At 35.8% G+C, this 14,461-nt stretch overlaps 1 long non-coding RNA gene across 4 annotated transcripts; it reads left to right on the plus strand.

Moving 5' to 3' along the window:
• Positions 1-94: 94 nt before the first annotated feature.
• LOC147412109 (uncharacterized) lies at positions 95-7,410 on the plus strand. 4 transcript variants are annotated; one of them, XR_015182237.1, is made up of 5 exons: positions 96-499; positions 2,803-4,304; positions 4,413-4,502; positions 4,945-5,125; positions 6,288-7,410. It is a non-coding gene; the product is annotated as an uncharacterized LOC147412109 (long non-coding RNA). The 4 variants fall into 4 exon arrangements; XR_015182238.1 differs by having other exon boundaries at positions 6,353-7,409; XR_015182236.1 differs by lacking the exon at positions 6,288-7,410 and having other exon boundaries at positions 95-499; positions 4,954-5,382.
• The last annotated feature ends 7,051 nt before the right edge of the window (positions 7,411-14,461 follow it).

Below are 14,461 nucleotides of genomic sequence, written 5' to 3' on the forward strand. Positions count from 1 at the left end.
GATAATGAATTACTCTGAAGAATCAGGGTGTTTTGGGTCTATAGGTTATTTAGCATTGGATAAGGCTAATCTGACTTAGGGTCGTTGGACCCACAAGAATTACCAGAGCCTTTCAAATTTCATGGAAAAATTAAGAGAACCTCTTTCCCTACTAAAACAGCGAGACCTCGAAATGCATATGACAAAACCTTGAGATTTGTTAGCAATCTCGAGAAAATATTTTACATATCTGGAGGCCTTTTCGATGGTGGATGATTACTATCGTACATCACTATCAATCCACGTGTTATGTCTAAGTCGGTTTGAAGTATAAAGCAAGTTCCCGTTCCCGCTCCCGCCGTAAAGGAGCCTTAAATATATTTATAAAACCGAACCACATCCCTCTTTCAGTTTCAAGTTTCAGCTCGAAAGTCTAAAGACAAGAAATCCTCTTCGAGCGGAACCAATCGCAGCTGAAAGGAGAATCCTTCCGCGCGATCTCTATAAAGTATAAACTAAAGTGAGTGCAAATGCGCATCTAATTTCTTGATTATGTGTTTCGGCAGAGCACTTTAGTTTCACCTTCAAATTAATAGTTAGGGTTTCAATTCAATTTGAATGTTTAATTACTTTACAGGAAAACAAGAATTGTTTACGGTATCTCCAACCTATAAACGCGGATCTATACACCGTTACACCTTGCTCCCATTAAATTAAAAACTGGATTTCGCTTCAGACCATTGTTTTCTTTTTCTTTTTCTTTTTCTTTTTCTTTTTCTTTTTCGTTTTCCCATAGTGAAGAATTTTATATCAAATGCTGAGAACATTAATTATAAGTTATTCTGTAATCACCTTTTATTTACAAGAACAACACACATTTCAAAGCGGTTGTGCCATCTCAGAATCTCTTGGCCAAGACCGGAACGAAACAATCTTGGTTTTTCTTCATACTGAGACAATATTTTAAACTTGCTTATAGCAAAAGTTTCATCATGTCTTACATAACCAATTAAAATGAAATACACTCTTCATTGAGACATTTTACTCCTCCAATGACGATTTTCGATACGAAAATTGCTTCGCCAATATTACACTGTGTCGTATCTAACACCTTTCATGCTTTTGCTGGTGCTGACGCTGCCAACGTTAGCTAGTATAAGCTTAAAATAACTTTTTTTTTTTACTAAATTCATTTTAATTTTTAGTTCTCATTTAATAAGTGTGCTGATGAAGTTCATGCTCAAAGGTGCCAACTTAGCTAACTTGGTAAGGCATGTGGAGTGTTGATCTCACGACCTACATTGAAAACTCGTTGAACCCACTTTCCCACTTATCCTCTTGCTTTCATAGTTATATATATATATATATATATATGGCCCCCGTTCAGCAGCCAACGTTAGGGAGCCAACACGGTGCCAATTCTCTTCCTGTAATATTCTTGGGTATTATTTGATGGTAATTCCTCCCTTTGTTACTACTTGGGTATTCTCAAGGGTAGAATTCATAATTTTAGGGAATCCGGAGCAATGTGAATTAATATTGAAGGGGTTGAACCTCTCATGGAGTTTGTGTCAACTTTCTAGTTGGTGAAGAGGAATTGGTTCCTTGAGGAAGCTGAATTAAATTATCCTTTATATATATAATGAAGTGGAATTGGCTCTCTAGTGGGCCAAATCAACTTTGGAATGGTATATTGAGGGGTCAGCTCCCTAGAGTGGCCGAACCTACTTTGGTGAAACGTTAAGGGGTCGGCTCCCATGGGAGGCCGAACCACCTTTAGTCGTGAATCAATGAGGTGTCGGCTCCTATGGAGGCCGAACCACCTTAGGCGTGAATCAATGAAGGGTCGGATCCCTTAGAGTTCGAACCACCTTATGAGTAAAACCGGTTAAATAATCGGGTTTGGATCAGGTCAGATTGTTTCCTTTCTAATCCCTAGGATCAAATATTTTTGGTTCCTACAAACAACATGAAGAAACACAATGGCTATTTATCTAACATGTGGTGTGGACACCTCCAAGATCTAGAGAAGCTATTTATATTTCTGTTTTATGCAATCTCAAAGTGTGTAATTGTGTTTGTCATCTATTACTAAAAAAACACACTTATTTCAACTTGTACGTATAGGCTTCTGTCTTTGTGCAGTCCCAAATGTGTGCCCATGGTAGAACTAATGTGGCTTTTGAGTTCTGCTACACCGGTTGGTTGGCTGAACAAAATGTTCCAAACCGGTGCTGTCAAAACAAAAAAGGACCGTATAAAGATAGGAGAATCCCTTTCGTTGGAAGGGAATGGAATCTCCGATAGGAAGGAAAGAGTTCTTTATCCGAAGAACCGATGCTGTGTGGAAAGATGCAATGAGGAAACCGGAGGTTCATAGGGTTCAAGAGCTGACGGACCACGGGAAGCTCCTTGGCGAATGGATGGTAGAAAGGGGAAACGCCCTTACTTGATAGGGGGGGGGAATGGAAGCTCTCTGGTCCTCGCTCTGGCGTAAATGCATCCCACGAAGACGCCATATTCTTTTGTATTGGGGATGAAAATGTTGGAGTTGCACTTCTGACTTATCCTGTTTTTATGGCTTCAAATATTCTCTAGTATCAGATGGTTTTTTGTTCACGTTGACGTACATTTAACAGGATTATATATATGATTCCATAAGTTGACATTTGGTTGTTAGATCCCCCAAATGTTTTGTTTTGGGGAAAAAAAAATGTTAGGATGGACACTTTATTTGTTTCTATTGGCTTATAAATCAAATATTCTTGGATCTTTTATCCTATCATGTTGCTATCAATTTGACTTATTTTGTCCCTCAATCAGGCATGAAATTTGCAGATTGACCCGGTCCCAGTTTGCGAGGATCAGAAACAACATTTAGAACTGACACGCGAACTGGCTGAGCGAATAAATTATTTATTTGGAGGAAAGAATTGGAAGAAAATGGGAGTGTAAAAATTAAAGTTCTACATTTGGATTCCCACATATCCATTTCTCATTTCTATCTTTAGTACTCTCTTCTTTGCATTATGAATTTGACTGCATGTGTTATTCTAGTAACGCTGGTTGGTGCAATTTTTTAGGTGGATTTCATTATTTTCCATCCATATTGTTTTGGGTCTTCCTCTCACTCTTTTAGGATATGTCTGTTATCATTATGGTTTAAAGTTTCACACTGTCTTGGTTGAAACTGGGATGGAACTTTGAATGTTTTATGATTGTGTCAATCGAGAGTCAAGACAGTCTCAATTTTTCTCCTGACCAAGGCAATGCCTCAAGTTGAGATGTTAAACCTTAGTTTTGATATACTTGCATACGCATTTCCTCTAGAAAGTAGTATTTGCCATGCTTGAAAATAAGGGACCATGGAAATTATGTAATTTTGTTAAATCAGAAGGAAGTTATGCACTTGTGCTAATAGTCCATAGTTGCTTGGTATAAATCTTTTATCAATACAATCAGCTTGGGCTCTTGATGATGTTTGAAGTAGTGTTTTAAAGGCATTTGAGGCTTACACCTTAAGTACCACCTCTGGTCTAGGCTCATTAAAAACACTCTGAGGTGCAAGAAAGAAATGTAAAAACAATTGAGCACTACGCAATAGACAATGAGGGTCCCAAAAAGCTTATGACTTTGTGTGAGATGTGGCTAAGGCTTTGGCCTTTAGGTTGAGTCCTGTGTCTCACATTATCATTTCTATATTTTCCTATTTTTAAATCATATATAAATCTTTTTTTTCTTTTTTTTCTTTTTTTTTTTTTCTTTTTTCTTTTTCTTTTTTCTCATCTTTTTCTTTTCTTCTATTTCTTTGTTGCTAATATCATGCAACATAATTGGAATAGTTAGAAATAAATTTGAATATAAAATAATAATATATGAAAATGGAGTTGTCAAATTGATTTGATTCATAAATAAATTTTTGTAATAGACTAGCATTATGCAAAGAAGTTATTGAAAAGATGGAATTAGTTGTATTTTTTCAATAATTATTTACTACAAAAACTTTCAATTATTCAAATATAAATATTTTTCTTTCTTCTGAAATGCAAAATAGTGTATTTTATATTAGTTTTTAGTGTAGAGAACTAGAACTTGTAATTTGATTATGTGGATTTGAAGCTTGACATTTGGAGATATGTGGTGCCTGCTTTAACTGTTCATATTTTTCGATATTAATTATTTATATATGTTATATTATTAAACTTCCATGCATCTAAGGCTTACGCCTTATGCCTTGGATGTAGGCTTACGTGTCAAGGTCCTAGCCAACCGGATATCTCGCCTTACACCTCAACGTCTGAAAACATAGACTTTACAAAGTGATTGTAAGCTTCAACTTTTTATCATGTATTTCTTCTTAGCTTTGCATTTCTGTGAGCTTTACTTTGTTCATTAACAGAGAGGCTTGAGTATTGAACATTTCTCTGTTACAGGAAATTGCAGAGGAATGCAAAGATATGAACAGGGGCACATTCAAGCCTCTTTTTGCGGATGCTTTGATTGATCATCTAGTACCCATTCAGGTATCTGTTTCTACTAACAATGCCTTTGTAAATGGACTCATAGTGCAACAATATTTGATGTCCATTTTTCCCATTTAAATGAACCTGTATTTTCTTAGATGCCGCTGTCTATTCTTTAATCTTTTCTTGATCAAATCCCCTTTATTATTCACCAGGCAACCCACCTACCTATATACAGAAGTGTTCTCATAGCTTTGAATGCGTATATAGTTTTATCCCCTTTCTTATTCACCAGACAACCTACATGTTGAATAACATTGGTTTGTGTTTACGTTTGTATGTGTGTGGGTTTTAGGAGGGAAGCGTGGATGCATTAAACCAATGCATCGATGCACCCCAATCTAAAGCCACTGCACAAGTGGAAAGCAGATACCTTTACAACTTTCCGTTTTTGGTTATCTTTTATCACTGATTTTATGGTCCCAATCATAATTTATATTAGCTTTTGAAGGTTCGCTACAAGGATATCATATCCAACTCAACTTATTTGGATAGAGTTTTGATGGAGGGAGCTATAAAAGCTGTTGATATTGTAGATGCTACTCTCAATAATGTCTACCAAGCTATGGGATTCTTTCAGTGATGAGCAGAATCGATACTGCAGAAAGAATTTCTGTGGAAAGGTCAGTAGGAAAGCGATCTTACCTTTTGGATGAATCAACGTCCTCAAGTTTTTGGATTATTCTGAGACCATATTGTTGATCAGTGGGAAAAAAGGTTATTCATCAAGTTCCCACAAGGACCAAATTCTTCGATGTAGCCACTCAATCTTTCTCCTTTCTGGATAGTTGTGTTTGTTCATTGAATCTATACTGGATTTCATTTTCTCACAATACTAGACACAACTTGGTGCCCGCGCGCCCCCCCCCCCCCCCCCCCCCCCCCCCCCCAAAAAAAAAAAAGAAAAAAAAAAAACCAGTAAATATAGGTACAATTATTTGAGTTTTAACCTCTCCCACATTATGAGCTCTTTCACTTCTTGAATGACGCAACATTTGTTTGGTCATTGGGATTGCTTTTTTGATATGCACACCTATGCTTAGAGCCTATGCTGCTTAATCAAGTACGAATTTGACAAGGGTTAGGGTGCAGAAGTTAGGGCTGTCAGTGGATCGGATCAGACCCAAATCCGATCCATTCTAATTAGATAACTTCGGGTCTGGATCAATGATTTAGATTGTGATAAGGATCCGATATGATATCTTGTTGGATTGGATCTTGATTGATCATTCCCCAATCCAATAAAATGTTAGAAATTATATCAAATTTATTATATATTTGTTTAAATATATGAAGTTTATTTAGATTTTATACATCAAATTGTTTGGTCCAATCCAGATCCGATCCGATTGTTATTGGATTGGGTTTTGGATCTTAATACTAAAATATGATAAAAACCTGATCCGATACGTATTGGATCAATTCTGGATCCAATCCGATCCTTATCAGATTGGTACCAAATTGACCTCGATCTGATCCAAACTTGATCCATTGACAGCCCTAGGGCTGATTCATTTATTAATAAAAGAAAATCGATTAGCCGATTAATTCAGGGAATTAATCAGTTAACTGCTTATTCCGGCAAATTTTCCCCAATTTATGGGAAAATTCAGAGAATTTTGTGATAATGCAAGAGTAGCCATAGACAAGGTAACCGAAAGCACATTGGCATAACTGATATTTTTTCTCTCACTTTTCTTTTTTATCTTTTTTTTTTTTTAATAATTTATGTTCTCAATCATAAGTACAGAGATATTTGTAGTTTTGTTATATATCTATTGGCAGGGATGGGATGGTGACTCAGAGTAATCGTTGTGTGCATTGAATCATTTCAACTTTCTACTTGTTAGATTTTATCATGTCCACGGTGGGATTCTTATCAACATAGGCGACAGTGATAGAAAGAAAGAATCACAATCCGTCCAAGAAAAAAACATGAAAACACCATATTCTGATACCACTCCACCCAACCACACAGTTTTCTTTTGTTGCTTCTTTAACAAAGGAGTGGAGATGAGCACATTTGCAGGAAAACAATGGGAGTGAGAGAGGAAAGCTTAAGGAGAGAGCAGTTAAGGCAACTCCTTCCTCAGCTCCCCCTCTCTCTTGGGTGGCAAAGGAATAAAGGGAGAATCAATTTTCATCAGTTCTTTCCTATTTTAACATTTTGTTCTGAGTTTTTGCAGAGAGAAAGATTTGATAAGGACCACTGATGGACTAAAGCTCCTATTTCAATCATTAATGGGATTTTTCTCCCATTTGTTCTCTTTTGGTTTCTGCATTATTCTTCTCTCCTTGGTGTGTGGGGTCACTATTTTCCACTCACAACTAAAACTTCCCACTTCAACATTAGTGAGGAAAATTAGATTTTGTTCAATTATAATGTAACTTTGCTCAAGCAATTTGATCTTTTGATGGATTATACATTCTGATCTGATTGCAGTGATTGTTTGAACATGCTTCTCCCAATGGGCCCACCAACATATTAATTCTAACCGTCTAGTTAGTTGGAATTCTTACATGGGGATTAGGGTCCAGTGAGGATGGACATATAACCACCATCTACTAAATCAAGTTTTTTTTTTTTTTTTTTTGAATAAAGAACCATTATTAAAGGCACGTGTAACACATGAGAAGAAGTAACTCTGGCACATGAAGGGCTTGGTGTGAAGCGTGAATTACAGCAGAAATAATGTGGTGTTGTTATTGTAGACTGCATTATATTGTGAGCCCTTCGAGTGATCTCCATCTTATCTCATCGTAACAATTAAATATTTTAATGGGAAAAATGAAAAAAAAAAAATGGGTCCATTGTACAAATCATATTCGTTAATTTAATTATGTCCAAAATCACATCTTCTGTTAATTCAATATTTTTTTTCTTTACCAGATCAAAGTCAATTCATCAAATCTCAACATCCCCATTTCAATTAAGTCCAGTCTATAAGCACATTTTCCTAATTAACCAACATTTAATTTCATATAGCATAGTCAGTCTTAATAATGTTTTATAAAATTTTCTCTTAATTTACTTGTTCGTAAAAAAAAATTTAGACAGCTCCATATAAGATTAAAAGTTCTTTTGAGCTAAAATCAATGGAGTCAAGAATCACCTTTCTCCCTAAAAGACTTGACAAAATATCACTAAAGCCTAATCCCAAGATGTTCGTTGCACGAATCTTGTTCTGTAATTCAATTATTCATGTTCTATCATTCAATTCTGTCTAAGGCCATGTCTTCCATTAATTATGGTGCATTTGTATATGCTCTTATACCTTAATCTATGTTCTTTTTAGTTTTTTTTCTCTCTCTTGCATCAAAAATTAAAAATATAGATACAATAAAAAAAGGAATCGTGCTGGGGTGGCGCAAAGGAGGATACAGGGGTGACAATGATGTATTGATGCGCACATAACCGTAGAAACTTTTCCACAAGATATGAGTAAAAGGTATCTAAGGTTATGTGCACGCGACCACGTTATTTGTGTCTCCGTTTGTGTCACTCCAGCATTAGTGATAAAAAAGATCTTACCTTGTCTTTATTTTATTTTATTGGAAAGACTAAGAGTACCTCGAATACTCTTTCATGGACTTGACCTCACATGTGCCATGCATTCTTACACATTGAGAATCAGACAAGTCGCACCGGATCAAAAGTTATAATTTGAGATACTAAGAAAGAAGTGGCATAAGGGGCCAATTTTTCTCCAATTAAAAAAGGGATTGCTTCACTTTTTTAGACAATACTATTCTGACATTTGTCTTCATGATCTCAAATGCCACGTTGCATTCTTTAACCCCTCTTTAATGATTCTTGAATGATGATGGATGCATGCGCGTTTTTGGTACGAGACTGATGTGGCAAGGGCACAGAACTGCACATCTTTTTCCTGTGTATCCCAATGAAAAAGATCTAGGGTTTTGTGCCCTTACCATGTCAACCGCGAGAGTATTCGTTAGGACTCATAATTCTTTGGTCCCCTCCTACAAGCCTACTTACTGAAAATCAGCTCTCTGAGTAAACAAAACAAAAAAAAAAAAAATCTAAACTCACGGGTTAGTTTCAACAAGGGGTGGGCCAGAATAGATCACCTTAATGATTTGTTTGAAATTTGAGTTGTCTCATTTGATATTTTTAACACTTCGGCTGATTTGCTGATCTTTCTACTTAAAAGCAAATGACAGAGAAATGCATATAAAAGAGAGAATCCTTACATGCTTTTTTTACTAATTTAAAGAAAGTACATGACATTCACAATCCAATTTAGTGGATAATGGACATAAACCAAAATGGGTATATTAAAACAATTGAAGATATTTATCAGAGATAGTGACTAGAGTGAGTGCGATGAGGATGTGATGAATGAGTTTCCAATTATAATTGATTTTCATTAAGAGTCGGTCTTGAGTATGCGTTTGTTTGTTATAGTTACAGATATGAAATTATTACTCATATTCAATGAAAATATTCAAGTATTTTATATTCTATGAACAAAAGGTTTAGTTGAAGACAAATGTATGGAATTTTTATTCTTTTAAATCTAAACTCAACCAAAAATTTTATTGAATTGAGTTCATAGTCCCTAACTGTGAGGCAAGGAGCTTCCACCAGTTCTAACTCAGATCAGGGTAGCTGTAGAGAGTAAAGGCCGAACCATGTTTTCTACTCACAAACGGTTTTTAAGACCTACTATGCTTCGTTTGAGCATAACGTTGGGTGGTCAAAAAATTAATATCATGTTAGTAAATTGAATGTTGCAAAAGTGAGGATGTTGAGACGTCACACGGGAAAGATAGAATTATAAACAAAATGTAGAAATTGCTCCAATAGACGATAAACTAAGAAAAAGTCGAATGAGATGCTTGGACATGGTCAACAAAAGCCATTATAGCCTCAATTAAAACAAATATTCAAGTAGAAGCTCTAGAAGAGTGTGAAAACAACAACAAAAAGTGGATTGAGACAGTGAAAGCAAATACAACTTTAATATCAAAAAGACCCAACCCAAGATTGATTGGAATTGGGGAACTAGATTCATTTAGCTCGCCCAACTCCTTGGGATACAGATTTGATGATGATATACCACAAGATGCTAGAACCTCATTTTGTAGAGATCAAATCGGTGCTCCTTCATTTAGATTTCTAAATCTATAATTTTACAGTGATATATATATATATATATAGGGGCATGTTCGGCACCCTACTATTTACCCTAAGTTTTGTCCTACATGGGTTAGAAGTTTTGAAATAGGCTGATTTTTGGCGAGGGTGATCTCTATGGTGAGGAGATCATCCTCACCAAAAATCAGCCCATTTTGAAACTTCTTACCCCATAAAAAATGATTTACAAAAATTGGACAATCCACGATTCTTCAACTTGTAAACATGGAACTAGAAATTTCGGAATGAGCTAATTTTTTGTGAGGATGATCTTCTCATCATGGAGATTATCCTCACCAAAAAGCAGCCCATTTCAAAACCTCTAGCCCATTTAAGACAAATCATGTAGGGCAAATAGTAAGATGCTGATCATTTTCCATATATATAGGGTCCCGTTCAGCAACAAACATTTTGGCAAAACATTTTTCAAAACATGAGTTAGAGGTTTTGGAATGGGCTGATTTTTGGTGAGGATGATCATCCTCACCAAAAATCAGCCCATTCCAAAACTTCTAGCCCCAATTTACAAGTTGAAAAATCTTGGATCGTCCATTTTTTGTAAACCATTTTTGATGAGGTTAGAAGTTTTGGAATGGGCTGATTTTTGGTGATGATGATCTCCTCACCGTAGAGATCATCCTCACCAAAAATCAGCCCATTCCAAAACCTCTAACCCATGTTTTGAAAAATGTTTGTTGCTAAACATTTCCCATATATATATATAGCATTCAATGGCTAACTTTTTGACAAAACATTTTTCAAAACATGAGTTAGAAGTTTTGGAATGGGCTGATTTTTGGTGAGGATAGAGATCATCCTCACCAAAAATCAGCCCTCTCCATCCTCACCAAAAATCAGCCCATTCCAAAACTTCTAACCCATGTTTACAAGTTGAAAAATCGTGGGCCGTCCATTTTTTGTAAACTATTTTTGATGGGGTTAGAAGTTTTGGAATGGACTGATTTTTGGTGATGATTATCTCCTCACCGTAGAGATCATCCTCACCAAAAATCAGCTCATTCCAAAACTTCTAACTCATGTTTTGAAAAATATTTTGCCAAAAAGTTAGCCATTGAACGGGACCCTATATATATATAGGGTCCCGTTCCCCACCCTAAGTTTTACCCTACACTTTAACAAACGTGTTTTGTCCTACATGGGTTAGAAGTTTTGGAATAGGCTGATTTTTGGTGAGGATGACCTCTATGGTGAGGAAATCATCCTCACCAAAAATCAGCCCATTCCAAAACTTCTAACCCCATCAAAAATGGTTTACAAAAAATGAACGGTCCACGATTTTTCAACTTGTAAACATGAGGTTAAAATTTTTGGAATGGGCTGATTTTTGGTGAGGATGATCTTCTAATCATAGAGATCATCCTCGCCAAAAATCAGCCCATTCCAAAACTTCTAACCCATGCAGGACAAAACACGTTTGTTAAAGTGTAGGGTAAAGCTTAGGGTGTTGAACATTTCCCATATATATATATATAGGGTCCGTTCAGCAACAAACATTTTGGCAAAACATTTTCCAAAACATGGGTTAGAGGTTTTGGAATGGACTGATTTTTGGTGATGATGATCTCTACGTTGAGGAGATCATCCTCACCAAAAATCAGCCCATTCCAAAACTTCTAGCCCCAGTTTACAAGTTGAAAAATCATGGACCGTCCATTTTTTGTAAACCATTTTTGATGGGGTTAGAAAGAATGGGCTGATTTTTGGTGATGATGATGGGCTGATTTTTTGGTGATGATGATCTCCTCACCGTAGAGATCATCCTCACCAAAAATCAGCCCATTCCAAAACCTCTGACCCATGTTTTGAAAAATGTTTTGCCAAAATGTTTGTTGCTGAAAATTTCCCATATATATATATATATATATATAGGGTCCCGTTCGCCACCCTTAGTTTTACCACACACTTTAACAAACGCGTTTTGTCTTACATGGGTTAGAAGTTTCGGAATGAGCTGATTTTTGGTGAGGATGATCTCTATGGTGAGGAGATCATCCTCACCAAAAATCAGCTCATTCCAAAACTTCTAACCCCATCAAAATTGATTTACAAAAAATGGACGGTCCACGATTTTCCAACGTGTAAACATGGGGCTAAACATTTCGGAATGGGCTGATTTTTGGGGAGGATGATCTTCTAATCATAGAGATCATCCTCACCAAAAATCAACTCATTCCAAAACTTCTAACCCATGTAGGACAAAATACGTTTGTTAAAGTGTGTGGTAAAACTTAGGGTGCTGAACATTTCCCATATATATATATAGGGTCCCTATCCGTGGCCAACAGTTTGGCAAACATTTTGGCAAACACTTTTTCAAAACATGGGTTAGAGGTCTTGGAATGGGCTGATTTTTGGTGAGGATGATCTCTACGGTGAGGAGATCATCCTCACCAAAAATCAGCTCATTCCAAAACTTCTAGCCCCATTTTACAAGTTGAAAAATCGTGAACCGTCCATTTTTTGTAAACCATTTTTGATGAGGTTAGAAGTTTTGAAATGGGCTGATTTTTTGTGATGATGATCTCCTCACCATAGAGATCATCCTCACCAAAAATCAGCCCATTCCAAGACCTCTAACCCATGTTTTGAAAAATGTGTTTGCCAAACTGTTGGCCATTGAACGCTACTCATATATATATATATATATATATATGGGAAATGTTCAACACCCTAAGCTTTACCCTACACTTTAACGGACCCTATGTAAAAACAATGTAATAATAAAACCAATTTAAAATATGGGTTAGAGGTTTTGGGTGAGCTGATTTTTTGTGATGATGATCTCTATGATGAAAAGATCATCCTAAAAGAAAAGCAATCCAATCTGAAACTTCTAACCCCATCAAAAGTGATTTAGAATGTGGACTGTCGATTTTTTACCAATAATTTGTAAACCATTTTTGATGGACTTAAAATTTTCAAATTGAGCTGATTTTTTGTGAGGATGATCTTCTCATCATAGAGAACATCCTCGCAAAAATTCAGCTCAATCCAAAACCTCTAACTCGTATTTTTAACAACAATTATTTTTACATATGTCGCTTGATCCGCCCCCATATATATGGGAAATGTCTAGAGGTCCTAAAGAAAGCCAAGTATTTTTCAAAATAGGGGTTAAAAGTTTCAGAATAATTTAATTTTTTATAAGAATGATCTTTATGATAAAAGAATCATCCTCACCAAAAATCAGTTTATTCTGAAACTTCTAACCCTAATTTACAAATTGAAGAATTGTGGATCGTTCGATTTTTGTAAACAACTTTTAATTGGGTTAGAAGTTTTGGAATGGGGTGATTTTTAGTGAGGATGATCTCCTCATCATAGAGATCGTCATCACAAAAAACCAACCCATTCTAAAATCTCTAACTCATACATTGAAAAATGTTTGACTCTCTTTAGGGCCTCCGAACGTCACCCTATATATATAGGGAAATGTTCGGCACAAAACATTTTGACAAACATTTTGGCGATCATTTTGGAACCGTCGGATATAAGAAGTTTGAACAGACGAGATTCATTCTCCTCGATTTAACGTATAACTTATACGTTTTCAATTAATTACAGCACCATCATTCTCCTTTCGATTATTTAGTGTTACTTCCCTCTCTCATTAAAAAAAAAAAAACAAAATGAGACTCTCATTCTCTCTCTCGAATGAACTCTCTCTCTCTCAAACCCTCTCGCTCTCGATAGAACTCGATAGATTACGATAGAACCCTCTCTCTCTTTATGTGTCTGTGGAATCCCACCCACTATTTAACGAAACGTTATAGCTTTATGAGTAGCCTCTACTACATTTAAATCGATAGAAAAGCTAAAAATTCAAAAATCGTGTCTACCGAATGGAATCACGTTCACGCCCCTCCCTTCCTCTATCAATCAGATAGTGATTGAAAGTTTGATTTCTGATTATCCGATTCCTCTTTTGTTGTCCAGCTTTTACAATAAAATACGATGGAGCCATTGGATACTGATCGAGGGTTTGAGAGAGTGAGAGAGAGGGGTTCTGTCGAGAGGGAGGTAGTTGCAGCTAGAGAGCGATAACGAGAGAGAATGAGAGAGAGAGAGAGAGGGGGTTTCAAATGAGAGAGAGAGGGTTCCACAGAACTCTTTTTTTTTTTTTTTGTTCGATTGAGTTTAAAGAAAAAAGGGAGGAAACACTAAATAATATGTTATTGAGGGATGGCGATGTAAATAAACATAAAGTTTATAACTTAATGCAGATCGGTGTTGGTTTTAATCTTGTCCGTTCGATTTCTTCGTATCTGACAGCTCCAAAATGTTTGCCAAATTGTTTGTTACGTGGTAGGGCACCGAACGAAACCCATATATATATGGTAAAAGAAAAAAATTTGTTGGAGAAGTATTCTTGAAAAAAATTTGTTGGAGAAGTATTCTTAAAAAAAATTGAGGTCAAGAAGGTAAAAGATGAAAAACAGTAAAGTATGTTAAGTTGTCAAAGAGGAAATATTATAAAATTAAAGAGGTAACAAGTAAGGATAATAAAGTAGACTCACAAAGTTGTAGTTGGATAGGATATTTATCCTAACAAAATTATAATTGATGGGATCCACACAAAATTATAATAATTGTGAGTCTTACAATTATGTTTTATCATATATTTGTGACGAAGATCTCTTCAACATGAAGATGAAAAATCTGTCTATTCCAGAACTTCTAATATCATGAAAAGTGTTGAAGAATCATAGAACGTCAATTTTTACCGTTAACTAGTAAATTAATTTTAGTGAAGTTAGAAGTTTTAGAATGGCCTGAT

This window comes from Akebia trifoliata, chromosome 1, assembly GCF_017979445.1.
Source record: "Akebia trifoliata isolate Shusen 1 chromosome 1, ASM1797944v1, whole genome shotgun sequence".
Classification (NCBI taxonomy): Eukaryota; Viridiplantae; Streptophyta; class Magnoliopsida; order Ranunculales; family Lardizabalaceae; genus Akebia; species Akebia trifoliata.